A 17,448-nucleotide genomic window follows, 5' to 3' on the forward strand; every position below is an offset into this window, starting at 1 on the left:
TTCACCAAGCTAAGTCTGCATCTGAGTAAGAATTGTTTTAAAGCTGCTGCAACAATCTCTTACCTGCACATATATCTCTTGCAAAATGTTTGTGACTGTGTTCCTTGCTCTTAGATTTTGTAAAATGTAGGCCAGAGTAGAACCCGTGGTATTGAAATCCATTTCTGATTTACTCTTAGGTACCTGCCATGGCCTCTCTGAAGCCTCTAGAATGTAGTGGTCTTCAACATAATAGCGCTTTTGTAAAGGTGAAGGATCAGACAATGCCAAGATTAGAAGTGTTTGGAAGGAAGCAATGTAAGGTTAGTGGGAAGAGCACTGGATTCTAATCTTAGCCTTGCCAATAACTCTCTAAGACAGGATATAAATAATTTATCACAATTCTTATCCTTTAGTAAAACCTGTTGGGAGGATAATATGAGATGACACATTTTAAAGGTAACTTTAAAAGAAAAAAATGATATAAATGAAATAAACCTTATCTTTAACAATTCGTTCACTCTGGTATGAATATAGGTTTAGCATCCTTAGTCCAAAAATCCAAAATCCAAATCCTCCAAAATCTGCATCTTTTTAAATGGCAATATGATGCCGTAAGTGGAAAATTCCACACTTGACTCCATTTGAGGGGCTGCAGTCAAAACACAGGCAAAACTTTGTTTCATGCACAAAATTATTAAAAATATTGCATAAAATTACCTTCAGGCTACGTGTAGAAGGTATATAGGAAACATAAAAGAACTTCATGTTTATACTTGGATCCCATCCCCAAGATATCTCGTTATGTATATGCCAATATTCCAAAATCTGAAAAGATTTGAAATTCGAAACACCTCTGGTCCTAAGCATTTCAGATGAGGGAAACTCAAGCTGTAATATAAGCTTCATATTTATTTTCCTAATTCAGATGACTCTGGTATTAATATATTTTAACAAGGTACGTCTGTAATGGCCAAGCTCATTACAGTCGTGTATTATTAAGAAAAACTGTATTATCCTAAAATACGAAATTTAGCCCTAATCCCATGCAATGTTCAATTTATATGCTACCCCCCTACCCCCAGCTGCTGAGATAATTGGATTGACTTTCATTCTCCTCAGTTTCTACGTTTCCTTTTAGCTCTTCCATCCTAGTAATAGTTAATTTCAAAGGCTCCAGGATTGTATTGAATGCAACCTATTCAGTGAGTTTCTGTCCTGTCCTTAAAGACCTATGGGAAAAATAAATTCTATAATCTCCTTCTATGCCTAACAACTTTTACAGTGAGTAAATTCTGTACAATCTGAATTCCTTGATTGTGAAAAAATGTCCCCAGGGCCACCCATTGGGAGGCCTCCCATACACTTACTAATCCAACACAGCTTAGAGGCCTTGACAGCTCCAGCGGTGCTGCTTAGACACCCCCCTTATGAATATGCAAAGACAATCTTTCACTTACAAAAGAAACTGATATAGCCATTATGGCCTGTGGTTAATCAAACCTCCATTCACTTCCCTCTGCTTTGAGAACCGTCATCAAGAAAATGTGTTGCTAAGCAAACTTAGCAGTAAGGACCTGGTTCCCCTATAAATGACTGCCTAGAGGGCAGCTTGCTTAGAAGTGAGAATCCAGGTTCCTTTCAGCTTCTAATTTGATTTCCTATAAAATTCAAGCTCGTCGTTCAGTTTAAGAAAGATCTAAAAGTGGCTCACATATTTCTCATTTAAACGAGTTAGAATTTACACACACACACACACATACACACACACAAATGCACAAGCACACACACACACATTTACTTATACCAGGTCTTCCCACTTGCTTCTGCAACTGCTTCTTGGAAAACCTCCAAGCTTAAGCCTAGGAAACGCATAATAGAGAAGCTGCTGACTTTCCAAGCATCTGGCGAATTCACAACTTTCATTGAGCCTTACATAATGTATCATCAATATTCATTCTTTCATAGACATATATCTTAGTCATTCCCACCTTCCCCAGGAAGCACAGTCCAGAAACAACATAAAGGACATTACTCTGCAAATTCTTAATGGAAAGTACACAGCAGTAGAAATTCGCCCCCTGGATTTGCAACCAATTCTCAGTGTAACTTTAAAAGATCACTCAAAACAATCTGTGCCATGGATTACACAATCCCAAAGTGGAAGATAATACTTTCTGTGGTACCAGGGTGAGGCCTTCGGCCTACACACACAAATAACTTAATATATTTCACAAACTACCTAGATTATCCGATTCCATTTTTGGTAGTCAAAACCTATTTTGTAGGATTTAGGTGGTAATTTTCTCCAGTGGGTGGTAGACTAGTGGTCTCCATTTCCCATTCCAGGTAACAACTTTAGTTTTACACTTGGAAACTAATTCAAAGAGATGTGCTAGAACCCAGGCATGATAGAATTGGATTCTGGTACAAGTAATCAAATACATTAACCTTTGAGCTACTAAATTTATTTTAGAAAACGCTTTACTAGTTGGTGGATTCATATTGCAGGTTACGTCACACAATGTTCACATTTCATTGTTTTATGCCAAATAACATTATTGCTCTTAATCTTTTTAAGGTTATTTTCATTTAATAAACTTCATCAGAGAATGATAGCTTGGTCTATATTTCCTTAGATTCTGTATTTGTCTATTTGGCATCTATTCATCACAGGGACCATTATATTAATTATTTGTATTTTTATTCTCTGTATTCTTGATGTTTTGGCATTTGAGGGTCTTACACACCCAGGAAGAGACTGTCCCTCCTAGGGCTAACTAATTTCTAAAGAGAGTAAACAAGTTACTTGAGAGCACATCTCCCAAATGCAAGTCAACCACCCCCTTTAATCTAACTCTCACAAAGCAAGCCAGTATTTCCCCTGCCCTAGATCATCCCAAGGTCAGTGCTATGATTTGGATGTGGTTTGCACCTGCCAAAGGGGGACATTGGTCCCCAGTGTGCAATCTTGGGAGATGTGGCCTAGTGGGAGGTGTCTGAGTCATGGAGGTGGATCCCTCATGAATAGATTAATGCCCTACGGAGGAGGTGAGTTCTCACTTTTGCTCTCAAGGGAATAGAATAGCTCCCAAGAGAGCAGGTTGCTAAAAAGACTTTGGCTTACTCCCTCGCCATGTGATCTCTGTGCACACGCTCACTCCCATGCTTTCCACCATGAGTTGAAGAAGCATGAGGCTCTCACCAGATGCAGCTAGCCAATCTTGAACTTTCCAGCCAGCAGAACTGTGAGCCGAATAAACATCTTTTCTTTATAAATTATCCAGCCTCAGATATTCTGTTATAGCAACACTAAATGGACTAAGATAGCCAGGTACCAAGCATCTAGACCCTAAGGCCCACTGTAATTATTCAAACTAGCTAATCCTAAACTGCTTACTTTGCTCTGCCTTCTTCTCCTGTGGAAACCTCATTAAGAAAGCATTTGGCCTAGATTCTCCCATCCCCCCCTTTCTGCCTCCTGACAAACTCTGGTACTCCCCATGTGGCCCTGTGTGGTGTGACCCCCTCCTCTGAGGAATGTAAATAATAAAAATAGTCTTTCCATAGCATGAGACCTTCCATGTCACCACTCAGTCACCTCCATAAATTAAAACCCCATGGGCTCAACGGAGACATGTGTCTGCCCTCAGTCGAGTTTGTTATGTGTTAATATTATTTGATATAGGGTAAGAGGTACCAAAAATGTAATTGTCCTCTGAGACTTTTAAGCTCTACTCAACTCTGAACTTCTTGAGAACAGGAACTGTGTAACATTTATCCCTGTCTCCTCACATCTTAGAATCACAACATTTGGCATATGAGGTTCTGATTAATCAGTTTTGACAAAATAAATGAATAAGGAAATGACTAAAGTAATATTTTCCATTAATGTGATGGTGACTATAGATCAGTGTTCCTCAGAATATGGTCCAGAAGCATCTCAAGAGTTGTTAAAAGATGAAATTCCCAAGCCCTACTTGAGGTTTACTGATTCTAACTTTCTGGGTGGGGCCCAGGAAGCTCTGTTTTAAACAAACCCCCAAACAGTTCTTGGGCACATTTTGATAAGAGAACCTCTGCTTTGTTTTTTGCCTCAAAAACATCATTCTTTGCTTTAATGAAATGTGTCAGTCAAGATGAAACAAATGATGATTCTAAGATGTGAGGAACTCTTGTTCCAAACACTTCCTATTTATACTTGGTTTGAGTATGAGTATCTATATTTTGATATCCTAAAAACCTAACAGCAATATCCATACCTGGGTGACTTTTTAATGCTCAATCCATCTCTGATGTCAGATGCATGACATCAGTTTTTCCTATGTCTGTTTTGCCATCTGACTTATATGAATTGATCAGTTGAGTTTTTCCAATAAGGAAACTAACAGATCTTTGAGTCAAGTAACATGTGTGCATGTGTGTGTGTGTGTGTTCTTATATGTGTTTGAATGCTTTCGTTTTCTTTTGTTTTACTTTATTCAATTCATCCATTCGCTTGCAACTAGTCAAGTATGACTTATTAATAGTATGAGTCATGCATACTCCTTCAATCAACTCTTGTCATCTTGTGCCCTTATCTTCTTCTCAGGACATTTGTATAAAACCTCTACCTGCTTTGGCTACATCTTATAGAAAGGGCTCTTTGTGAGCACTTGCAGATTTTTATACTCAGCCATGAGTAAAACACGTGAAAGTAGACTCTAATGAATATTCAGGTCTATGTTCCTGAAAAATATGCTTCTCAGGGGTGCCATGCATACCTTTGTGAAGGAGCCCTTCTCTAATAACAGTTGGTATGGATCAAGGTCTCATTCAAGACTTCAGTGAAGTTTTCCATCCAACACTCTTTCTTAGAATTGACATTTCTGGCACTCTGTCAACATTTTTCCTACAGCTTCTGTGACATGCCTGAAACTCCTCAAGGGCAGTAAGTGATGGCATGTCTTTTTCTTCCTTTCATCTTACCTTCTGTCTCTCCTAGGAAAAACCCAAGATAATATGCTTACTTCTATGCATGTGACAATGCAGCCACAAGAATGAGTAATTAAGTATAAATCAGTTTCTCAGACCTCAAGGTCCAGAAAATTAAAATGGAAAAAGGAGAGAGGGATACACACTGACTGACCCTTGGCAAATATGTTGGAACCTCAGTTTCTCCAGGACCATGAATGGGCCTCTGGGAGACTCATGCCTTTTACCTAAGGGCTGAGGGTCCCCTCTGATGGTGCAGTTTAAGTCTCTCTTCTCCTCCCTTTTGAGGCCTGAATTCTATTAATGGATAGATTAATAGAATTAATAGATTAATTCATGGATCTCATTTGTTGATCATCACTGTTGACCTGCTCTTCCTATGAGTCCCCTGCTGCTACAGGTATGTTGGTTCTTACATGGTCTGGTCTACTTCGAAATTTGCAAGGTACAAGATTGGGATGAAAATGGAAGAAAAAAAGTTCACCTTTCCCCAGCATCAGAATGGCTTCATAAAGTGCAAAGAAAATAGCCATTCTTTCAAGGTCTTTTATTGTGCCCCTGATGTGTACATTATTTCATTTGATTTAATTTTTCAGTTACTTTCATGAAACGACATCCTTCAAAGAACAAAAATGAAAACACTTGCCACTAGTTCTCACCAACCCTGAGTCAGGCAACAATGTGAATGTGACCACCTCCAAGATCAGGGCTCTCTGCTCTCCAACAACCAGGAACCCTGAGAAGAGTGCAGTGACTACCCCTCTCCTAGTTTTCCTAGACCTGGGGCCAGACATCAGCACTACAGTGCTAGCCTGTTCATTCATCGCTCCTCCTCCTATGAGACCCAGAGGAAATGAGAATTCAGCAGTCTGCCCAGCTAAGCCTAAGTGCCCCAGAGAAACTACCTTCCAGACCCTTTCTTATGTAAGCCTTAGCCAGATTCTGCCAAAGAGATGAAGGTGAGCCCCCTCCAGCTATCCAGTAAAATTGCCAATTAAATCAGAGAAATCAAATTGGATTTAGTGGATGTCTCTGACTCAGCTGGCTCTAGGGAAATAGTGACTGCCAGCAGGTGGTTCACAGCAACTCTATAATATGCATTTCATGTTGCTTGAAGATATGAAAAAGACCAAGTCTACCAGCTTCTGGTGTTTGACAAACCAGACTGCTGTTGGATCATATTTGAACAGACAGCTGTATCTGAGTGTGCCAAGGAAAGCCTTCCCAGACAATCAAGTCAGGTCAGCAAAAATTCCCCAGACTAGCTAAGAACCGGCATGCACCTAATCCCACAAAAAGCTAGTGGCAAGCTATGTGCACTGTTGATTCTTTCACACACGTTTGTTCGTTCACCCATCGCTCATTCACTAGGCATTCAACAATTACTTATCAAGCTCTAATCTGTGACCATCTCTGTGCTAGGTGCTGGGCGCACACTGTCCCAGCCAACACAAAGCCTGCAGGCCAGTGGCCAGTACTGACCATGCCTGTACTTTCTCATGCATCAGTCAGAATCTTTCCTGAAAAACCTACAGGATGGAATTTTTGTTAATAAAACGAGATTGTCAGCAATAGTTAATTAATTATCTAATTTTGTAACTTCAAAATAACGTCGCAGAATAAAGGAAGTATGTACACCCTGAGATCAAAGCTGAATAGAAGCTTCTGTCTAAGCCAGGAATAGAGTTAAAATTGCCTAATGTCTCATCTGGTTGTCATCACTTGATCCCTTTGCAAGAGGGAACCTACAGAAAGCATGAGATCTCCATATCTAGGAAGAACTTAGATTGTCCCATAAGTAAAACAAACAGACAAACAACACCAATAAAATACAACCATATAAAAGGCCATACTTTGCCTTCTAGATAATACCTTAGCCCTGCAATAAAAGCAAACAACATCTGAATTCTAAATTAGCTGTCACATGAGTGCCTTCCTTCTCTTTGTCCTCATCTATCCCCATTGACAAACACAAGGCCATACATCCTCCTCCCTGATTGGTTAGTGGAAGCCTTCCCAATACTCACTGGCATATAATTCTTAACATTTTGTCTACTTGGTGATTTAGAGTATACCACATTATAAACAACAAACTAGAAGAGAAAGCAGGGTAAGGAGCTTTTCAGTTAGGCGTGCTAGGAGAAGTACAAGTTGATAATGTGGGAAGAAGAAGAGTGGCATTAAGTACACAGCTGTTGTCAGTAGTGAATGTTCATAATGGCACTTGAGGTTCATCCTGCTTATACTCCTTTGCTTGACTGAGGAAATAACTGAAATCCAAGAGACACTAAGTTTTAAGAAGATAACAAAGTCTGGGTTTCATTTTTTTATGGATTTCCATCTACAAATAATTTAAATAAAATTCACTCAAGTGTGAATTTCCAATTTGTGTCTCATTTCCAAGTAGTACTTTGCTCTAGAATGACAGCATGTACAATTTGTCAGACATAGGTTCAACCCCTTTGATCTTCACAGCAACTTTATGATGCAAGTAAATATTGATTTATTTATTCATTGTTTGTTCATTGTTTCCATTTTTTGTTCATTTATCCTCTCATTGATTCTGTCAATGACCATTTGTGGTTTATTTCCCTGCTCCAGGCACGGTGGGTGCTACACTATTGTCCTGTACTGTCCAATATGGTAGCCCCAAGCCACATGTGGCCACTGAAATTAATTAAAACTAAAGAAATTTAAAATTCAGCTATTTGGTCACACTAGAAGCATTTAAAGTACTCAACAACCACTTGTGGCTAAAGATGAGCTTACTGAAGAAGACAGAGAACATTTCCACTATTGCAGATGATTCTATCGGTGCTGCATATTATCATCCATGGTTAGATAGTAGTCACCAAGACTTGCCAAAGGATGCAGAGCTGCTTCTTATCTCCTCAAGACTTACTACCTCAGAGCTCAGAATAGTCACTATGCTTCTACCTCACCCTTACTCATACTTCCAAGTCTTTATGCTAGAAGTGGGGGCAAGAGAGATGAGGGAGGATGACAGTATCTGCTTGTCCTGGTCCAGAGGTGCCCCCCACAGCCACTGCTCCACGCCCACCTGCAGAAGGACACCCCACAACTGCTCTTCTCCTGTTAGTTGTTTTTTGTTTCGTCTTCAGCATACCCCATTCACCTACCCTGCCAGAACCAGCTGGGCAGGTGAATGTCTCTCCTTTCTCTCCAGGATTTCAAAGAACTTCATCTCCACAGTTGGTAACCTCGTCTTGTGTCCCACTGTTGGTTTAAAAATTCTGTCTTTCTTGTGGGCAACTGAAAAGATTCCTAGAAAAACAACTCAATTCCCTTTCTCTTCTTTGCCTTTACCTCCATTTTTCAAATGAGAGAGCCAAGGTTGGAGAATCCCCCCCAAAGACCTTGATAAAGAAGTCCCCCTTTATCAAGGCATAAAACTTCCACTTCTCTGATTCCAGCCTTCATAACAGCAAAATCTGTCTCTTGAAGGATCTGATGCACCTTCTCAGGGAATACTTATGTGTTTCTGTGTTTCTCTCCACTAGGAAATTCGATGTTGAAAAGGAATATTCTTTGATACCTTCGAGATTGTTCAAAAGTTTAATTTTTTTTCTTTCCTTTCTTTTTTTTTTTTTAGAGACAGGGCCTCACTCTGTTGCACAGGCTGATCTTAATTCACTAGTACATCACAGACTCAAACACCCGGGCTCAAACAATCCTCCCCCCTCAGCCTCCCTAGTAGCTAGGACTACAGGTGCACGCCACTGAACCCAGTTCATCAAAAGTTTAATTTCTTTTTAAGCAAAAAACAGAGAATCAAAATGCAGAGAAAGGTTTTCTGTATCGCAACAAGAAAAAAAAAAACGACAGAGAAACTAAAGTGGGTATGAGAGCAAATGCTAACCACAACTCAAGGATTTTTACAGGATTAATGTTGCCTATAAAAGAAATTTTAAAAAGTAACAGAAATGTGAAGAGGTCACTCTGTAGGCCAACCAGAAGAAGCTTAAAGAAGCTATGAAAAAGACCACTTTAGGCTCAAAGGAAAATATAGACTGTTTTTTTTTTTTTTTTTTTAACCACCAGTGGGTTATCAAATGCCTTCATCAGACACTAAACATTGGAGAGGCACTGCAGCCCCCTAAGCCAAAAAACAAAATTAAATAAAACAAAATAAAATAAATAAAAGCTCCTCTGTGGAGGCCCTTACAATGAGTGGGTGAAGGGATAGTTGCAATGTAATACAGCTTTTAATTTTAAAAAGTCTTTTCAGATGAGGACCTTTTCCCTTGAATATCAAGTACTGTTTGAACACTGTGGCAGTACAGTCTGCTGGGAAAGAATGAATGGATTCCTCCTCAGGGGGTAAATGAGCCTTAAAGCAAGCCCCGGATTCTGGGGGGCCCCTCCAACCCATGCTGTGCAGCCCCACCCAGCTGCAGGTGCTGAGAACCATCCAACACAGGGCTTTTCTGTGCCTGCCCCTGAAGGAATGTGAGCCCTGAGGAACCCCACTGCGCTGCAGCCCCTGGCAGCCCCTAGCAGGGGTCGTTCTGTTCTGGGTATACTTCAGTCTTCCAAGCTGAAGCCTTCCTTCTTCCTCCCTGTTCTGCTACCACTGGTTCTCTGAATGCAAACCTGTTCCCTCCTGGACTGGAGTCCTATTCCGAACGCAGATGATTTGCTAGCTTTCCCAGGGGGCTGGACCATGCCAGGCAGTGCTCTAACCTTAACACACTTGGAACCACCAGCCTGGGACGTATTCTCACGCTTTCAGGGCCCTATTATATAATACCTGTGTCCCAGATTGACCCCCCAAGGATAATGAGACCCAATATGCCATGTACCCTTGATACTGTGACTTGACCACCTTTCAACAGCTGTGTTTATTCTAGTAACCATGGTCTAACCTCTCCCAGCCAGCTGATCACTGCAGTTCTAGCAACTTTTCCACTCTTAAGCAGGTCATTTCAGATTTAAGATGCCAGCATTTAATCAAACGCATGAATGCCTGTGGCACCTTATAGACCACACTAAGAATCTGTACTTTATTCCAAGTAGGAGAGGAAAGTTTTATGAAGAAGAGCAACATGATTTCACATGCCTTTTAAAAATGCAACTCTGGCTACAATGTGAAGAATGGATCTTGAAGTGGTAAGAGGTGATGTAAGGCAACAAGCTGAGACCACTTAGTAGATCAGGACTCGCCTAGTATTCCCGTGGTAGTTCGGGTGAGAAACAGTGCTGACTTGACCTGGAGTGGTAGCAGTGGAGACAGAAAGAAATGGAAGGATCAGAGACATGTTCCATGTGTTTCTAAGGCAGAGTCGATTAACATACAGGGGAAAAAATGGAAGAGTGCTACCTGTGTCCACATCAAGAGCACATAATTTTTAAACTATAACACACAAAGCATACCTCACTAGGGCATAAGTAAGAATTTCATGTTAATTTAGGACTAATTAGCACTGACATAGTTATTCATATGTATATGTTGGAATCTTTTCAGGGCCTCTTTTAGAACAGAACAAGTATCCAACGGCCTAGAGTAATTTAAAAGAAGTTAATTTAACAATTTCTTGCTGAGATATAGTAACACTTTAAACTATTAAACTACTCTGCCCCCACCCAAATAAAAGTTTCCCAGTTTGAACAAGTGCAAAAATAGAAAGCCATGCACTAGCTCAATGCTACGACTTTTTAGCAGGATTTTGCAATGAAATTAAGGACATCTTAAATAGTTTTGAGAGTGCCTACCAATGTTTGTTCCAAAAAAAATATCCCGAGTGCCTACAATGAACACATTTTAAAAATTCTACATAGTAATATGAGCTATTAACAAAGTTTTCTTCCCCTATACCCATGGAAAAAGAAACTTTGATAAAATAAACTAAGTAGCCTGGAATATGTTATATTCATTGATAATATTTTAATGTCATAATCAATTAATCAGTACATAGCATCTAGTAGTGCTCTCATTTGAATTCATTCAGTTGCATGTGTATGGCCCAGCTAGTGTAGAGATTGCCTTCTGGTATAACAATGTAGTTTCTTTGCTATCCCTTATGTACAGAAAAACCATTCTTACTGCTCATAACTTCAATTCTTCACAGAATTGTCCTCTGGCCTGCCTTCCCCCAACCCCTTTTCAGTTTAAATTAGAAACCAATATTATGTCCTTTAAAATGTATTCTATAATTTCATCCACTTGAAAAGGTCAGTCTAATGGTAGCAAATTTAGCAACAATCCCAAAGTATGTAGTATATATGGCACATGTGTGTATTATAGACAACCCAACAAAACCTGGGAGTGGCACTGACTGATGACTCAAGCCATCAGTATTAGATTAAGTTCTCCTAGACATATAGTCAAGTGTGTGGACATGTATAGTAATCAAAGTCTTAAAGTGTGAAGTTAATCACATACATATTAATAAAATGAAAACTTATCATCAAATGAGATTACCAAAAGATTATAAATTAGTACAAACCATACAGACATTGTCATCACAGTGTATATGGAATCTCTGAAATCTTGTAATAATGGTCGATTTGGATCATGATTCTGTATGATCCAAGAATATATATATTCTTTAGTAGAAAACCATCAGGGCCTCACTGTTACCTGTTACGTGTGGTCTTTTCTAACACTCTATTGTTCTATCACCTTGTTCCATGTGTTTTGAAGAGATATACAGGAAATCCAAGAAATACCACCTTTCCCCTCCCCACAACGAAATGGAATAGAAATCTCCAAGTCTGTGGTTTGAGACAGATGGCACAGTTATGCAGTATAAGTGTCCTCACTAGACTGTAGATTTCATTTGTGAAATTTGTCTCTGAACAATGACTGATGGTTTCTAGATTTTTTAAAAATCCAGAAATTTCACTAATCCCACCAATGTAACAAATTATCAGATGTCTTAGTCCCAGATAAAGCCAGAGCAGTGACAGGTACAATTGTTGCATAGGTTTGTATCCCAGAGACCATCAGAAGCTAAGCACGCTTGTGCTTTAGATCTTCTATCATATTTGCTTCAAGAAAAAATGAAAGTGGTCTATCATATGAATTCCAGAAATGAAGCTAAAAAAAAAAAACTGTCCAGCAGGCTCCAAAGAAGTAATTTCAAATACAGGAGCTACTCAGTTTCCAGGTTGGAAGCAGCATTCAATTGCCCTTGTAGTGCCTGCAGAGGGATTTACACTATCTGCAACTTCCCAACTTGCTCCTAATAATACTTCTGGTTGGCCGGGTGTGGTAGCTCACACCTGTAATCCTAGCACTCTGGGAGGCCGAGGTGGGAGGATCGCTCAAGGTCAGGAGTTCGAGACCAGCCTGAGCAACAGCGAGACCCCATCTCTACTAAAAATAGAAAGAAATTAATTGGGTAACTAAAAATATATAGAAAAAATTAGCCGGGCATGGTGGCGCATGCCTGTAGTCCCAGCTACTTGGGAAGCTGAGACAGAAGGATCGCTTAAGCCCAGGAGTTTGAGGTTGCTGTGAGCCAGGCTGATGCCATGGTACTCTAGCCCGGGCAACAGAGTGAGACTCTGTCTCAATAAATAAATAAATAAATAATAATAATAATAATACTCCTGGTTGCTAGAAGACACTTTGCTAAAGCAAGCAAGGGTGACAAGGCCTCTGCAGGATCACTTACTGGAGCCAAATACTCCAAACTAAAAATCAAATTTGTAATAGCATCAACTCTAAGAGCTCAACATAACCAAAAATCTCCGCAATGAACCCTAGTATATGGTGTATGCACCACCTACAGTCTGTCTAGAGGCACCAAGTGCAAGAGCCCCTTCAGCTCTGTCTACCTGGTACAACAGGGTCGTGATACTTTGGAGGCACGTATCCAGTGAATCGAGTTTTTTCTTAATATTCTTCTTCCAATTACCTACCATGAGAGATAACGAATGCAAAATCGCTGTCCTTGAAATGCCTTTTTACATACTTACTTCAGCAAATTTTCAAATTATGATTGATACAAATTCTAAAATGATTTGGCAGAGATCTGGGAAGAGGATGTCGGTGTCATTAGAAATAAACAAGCCTGTTTAGGGGCTGGGAGGGAAGGGGATTATACTGGTACCAGAAGTCCTGAGTGTATTAACGCTGCCCCCATTCACTAACTGTACAACTCTGGAAAAATCCTCTAACCTTTTTATGCCTCAGCTATAGAGTGGGAGCACACCTTCCTAGCTAGCCTACCTCACCAGATTGTTGAGTTACTGAAATGTAATAGTCTTTTTGCAAATTGTAACTACAAAGCATGTAGTTAAATGCATGATCAATCAAGGGGGAATAGGTAAAACTCTCCTTTAGTGGACCTGGAAACGAAACATGTCTCTTTAACCTTTAGAGTCAGGAAAATAAAAAATCAAAACTTCAGAGAGGTATGTCTGGTAATGACGCAACTAAGAGAAGAGCACTCACAAGATGCCAAGCTTTGACTTACTCGTGCACATTTCATTTAATCTTTGCAGGAAACTTACGAGGGAGAAACTCTTTCTCTCATTTTACAGAGGACATGACTAAAGGTCAGCAAATTGAATACTTTTGCGCATGGTGGCTTCCCCGGGGTGAAGCTGAGGCAGCATTTGAACCCGGGCTGTCTGACTGTGGAATCCACACCCTTAACCACTGTGCTGCTGATCACCTCCTACAGAGCAGCCAGTTCATAACATAGCTCCTTCCAGTCTGGCTCCACACTCCACTGACCATTCACCCTCTGCTCCATGGTTGCCTCCAGCTCTGGACTTTTCCTCGTGTTCTTCCTTCCTGAAGAGCCTCCTCTGCTTTGCTAAACCCTTTGCATCCTGGAAGGCTCACCAGAGGCCTTCCCTTTGGCACATGTCCTCCTAGAAAAACTCCATTTGTTACTGATCACTCTCTATGTTGCCCTGACTGGTTAATTATGTCTCAGAAGTGTCCTCTTGTTAAGATTGTTCATGAAGGCATAGATTATGTAGTATACGTCTTCTTTCTCTTTCTGCAACTACCCAAGGCTGTACTAGGTTAACAGAAAACTTCTTAAATAACTTCTTGGAGACATTAACAAAATTTTTACTTGCTGTACCCAAGTCCAGGTTGGCTTTCCCATTCCTGATGTTGTCCCAAAGCAACCAAGCCCTGCTGCAGGGAAGCCTGGGCCCCTCTGGTGTCCTGGGACCACCAGGGATTGTGCTTTACTGGCACCAGGGGCTGGTAGGGTCTGTTTCGTTGTGCATTAACAGGCAGGTCTCTGACTCTCCCTTTATCATCAGTTTGTCTCAACTTTTCACAGAACCAGAGAATCCTGAAGGATCCTCTGATTCTAGAAAAGATGGACAGAGAACCAGAATAGCCCATGCCTTTTCTTCCAGAAAAAATTTTTTGCCATACTATCAGACTCCAAAGAAGATTCCATAATCCCTTAACTTCCCATTTTAATATCAAATTATCCTTTCCATAAAGACAGTCTTACTCGAGTCTGATGTACACCCTTCATGCTAAAAATTTATCCCAAATTCTTAGCTCTATTTTCATGAGTGGAAAAAGAGCAGGTCATCTCTCCTGAGGAGACCACCTCTAATGCCAGTGACAAAGCCGTGCTTGGAGCCCGGGGTCACCTGGTACCTGCTGGCTAGACCACGTGTGAGCTCCATGACATTAGGTAGATTACTCAACTTTTAAGTGATGTCCATTCTCCTCTGTAAAATGGGAACAATAATAGGGCTTACACATGGCTTAGTTTTGAGGATTAAATATAGATTAAAGGCTTAGCCCAGTGCCCAGATCTTCACAAATGCTTATTGAATTTTAATTTAAAAAAGAAGAAAAAGGTTTTAGTCCATGTTCGTCTTGGGCTAATTTGTATATAATTTAAGGACTAACAAGTAAACCTCTGGTCAACTTTTCCAGACAGAACAAAAAAGATCAAATGCCTAAAATTAGTAATTTATACTTTCAGTCTTTTTCTATTCCCTATCAGTATGCAGAAGAATAGAACAGCCACTTTTAAATGGCACTTACATATTAGTTATAAAAGTGTTAAATAAATCTGTGAAGGCCAAGAAAAAAGAAGAAAGAAACAAGAACCATCCTGCAGTTGCTATGACGACAAGGCACATTACCTGGACAAAGATTTTGGAAGTCTCTGAAAATAATAGCCAGAGATGTTTCCATCTATTTTGGGAAGGAAAGAGTTTTCCGTTATACTCCACTAAAGACACATCCATTTGCCTGCTGAATATCTCCCAGTTTACACAGGGCAAGATCTGAGAGGAGTAAGGATGCCATAAGCCTGCAGGAAGTGGGATGGGAAGGAGCTTGGCAGGGGGCTGCAGGGTGAAGGCAAACATCAGTGGAAAAGACAACATCGAACTTCGCAGGATCTCCATTGTTTCACTGAAAATGACCAAAGAGCATTCATTAAAAAGCATCATTCTCACACATGAAGACCCCCAACTGCAGCAGATGAAGCTTACAAGAAATGAAATCCTAAACCAGTAACGCTCTCATTTTTATCAACAGTAGTGACATGAAGAAAGTGATTAAAAACCCTGGTGGGCAAGACTTTCCCTGAAAGTCTCATTTTATGTGTAAAGGAACGGAGAGCTACGTGCTCTCCACCTCCTTGCATGCGGTATGTAGGTCGCATATGTGTGTGTGTGTGCACGCGCCCACGTGTGTGTGTTTCCCTCCTTCGATCCGTAGTTTACACTTAACATAATAATCTTGCACACCTCTCTCATTTTTCAGTTAATCAATAGTAGCTTTAAAGCAACAAATAGAGGCTATTTGCAATAGTATTTCCTTTAATTGCATATTTTTCAAACAGGAGACTATTAAAGTAGCTGCCCCTGAAAGCAATCATTCAGTTCTGCTCTGAGCTACCCTCCATGCTGAAAGGGGATCCCTCCACCGAGCTCAATAGCATCTCTCGGCTGCCTGAGAAAAAGCACCAGAGGACAAAAAAAAAAAAAAAAGAAGAAACCTATTTTCCAGATCAAAGTAATCCCTGCTCCATTGCCATGACTCCAGACGTCTCTTTTTTCTTTTCATTGACCAGACAAGGTTCTTCTCAGCGACCTGCTTCATTTTTTTTTTTTTTTTGCTTGAATTTGTTTTCTCTTTGGGAAAAGTGGTCATTAAAGTATTAGTTTAGGTTGATTGGTTCTTCAGCAACAGAAAAGGCTTCTGATGCTTTGTTATCTTTGACATGATCTCAAAACAGTTGCCTGATTATTACACAATATGGAAATAATAACTCAGGGCAGCAGGCCTGCCCTTGGAAACGCATGCAGGGTGCCAGGTGTATGACTACACACCTAACTTGTTGGTCCTCTCGTGGGTGCTTTCGGGGCCTGAGTGTCTGGCTGTACCCCTGGACATCGCCTGGGACTTCAGCCCCCTGCCCTGGCCATGGAGCCCCCCTCCCCTGGACATGAATTCTTCCCAAGTGGTTGAGGCTACTCGGCATTTGCCTCTATTTATTCCATTATACCAACCAGCGGCGCATTCAGTAGGAAGAATGGAGCGGGGGAGAGGGGTGGCTTTGATGTTTCCCGGGGCAGGAAATCACTTGGATGTTCTTCCAGGGCCACTTGGCAGCAGGTAGAGGGTGTGACAGCTGGTGGGAAGGTCGGTGGCTGGAATGTGACCACTCAACCATAGCAGGGAACTTGCTCTGCCCTTGCAAACTGAGCAGTTTATTCCTATAGTCTGGTGGGGGGTAAGGTTGAGGGAGAGCGATCAGAGGGCCTGGCATATACCGCCTGGGGTAAAGAGAATTCAAAAATGACCAAATAACATGCTGGAAGATTTCACTACTTTTTAAAAGCAATTGACCCAAGTCTTCAAGGCCAATCTAATAATAATGTAAGACTGCCAATATACAAGAAGTGGTGCAAATGGTGGTTAGCCACGTGAGACCTAAAGCCAGACTTTAAGCCTATCTTTACTCAGATGTTAAAATGCAGTTAGTAACAGGTTTACTGTGAGGATTAATAATAATAATAACATTTACTACAAACTCAGTGTGTGTCAGGCACTATGCATAGCACTTGGCAGGTATCATCTTATTTCCTGCTCACAATAACTTTTTGGAATAGAGACTATTCCAATGCTTCTCTTCCCTGTAAGGAAACAGGCATAGAGAGTTGAAATAAGTTACCCAGAGTCACACAGTTAGTATGTGATGCCAGAATTCAAATCCAATCAGCCCAAACTCTAGCACCTGCATTACCAGCCATTGCTTAGGAATGAAATGAAATAATGTGTAAAATATTGATCCTGATACTCCAGGTACCAGACACTCAGCACCATTACCAGCCATTAATTTTACATTGCTAACATTATTATTAGACTCCTTCTGATGCTTTGGCCAAATGAAATAAAGCGTGTGATGCTGCTTCAATAAGGGAATGGACTTTATGAAAGCAAGCACATTAAATATAATGAGAATGACTGGAGCTGGTGCACAGAAAAATGAATACTTCTTGATCCAAAAGTTCCATGGACATAAT

The 17,448-nt window shown here is 40.5% G+C and overlaps 1 long non-coding RNA gene across 2 annotated transcripts in view; it reads right to left on the reverse strand.

The window, feature by feature from the left end:
• LOC105885175 (uncharacterized) overlaps window positions 1-17,448 on the reverse strand; it is a 434,201-nt gene that overhangs the window by 316,902 nt on the left and 99,851 nt on the right. For both annotated transcript variants that reach the window (XR_012919005.1, XR_012919004.1), the window contains exon 2: window positions 10,059-10,183. This is a non-coding gene — a long non-coding RNA (uncharacterized LOC105885175). The remainder of the gene's footprint in view (window positions 1-10,058; window positions 10,184-17,448) is intronic.

This window comes from Microcebus murinus, chromosome 4 (assembly GCF_040939455.1).
Source record: "Microcebus murinus isolate Inina chromosome 4, M.murinus_Inina_mat1.0, whole genome shotgun sequence".
In the NCBI taxonomy this organism is placed as follows: Eukaryota; Metazoa; Chordata; class Mammalia; order Primates; family Cheirogaleidae; genus Microcebus; species Microcebus murinus.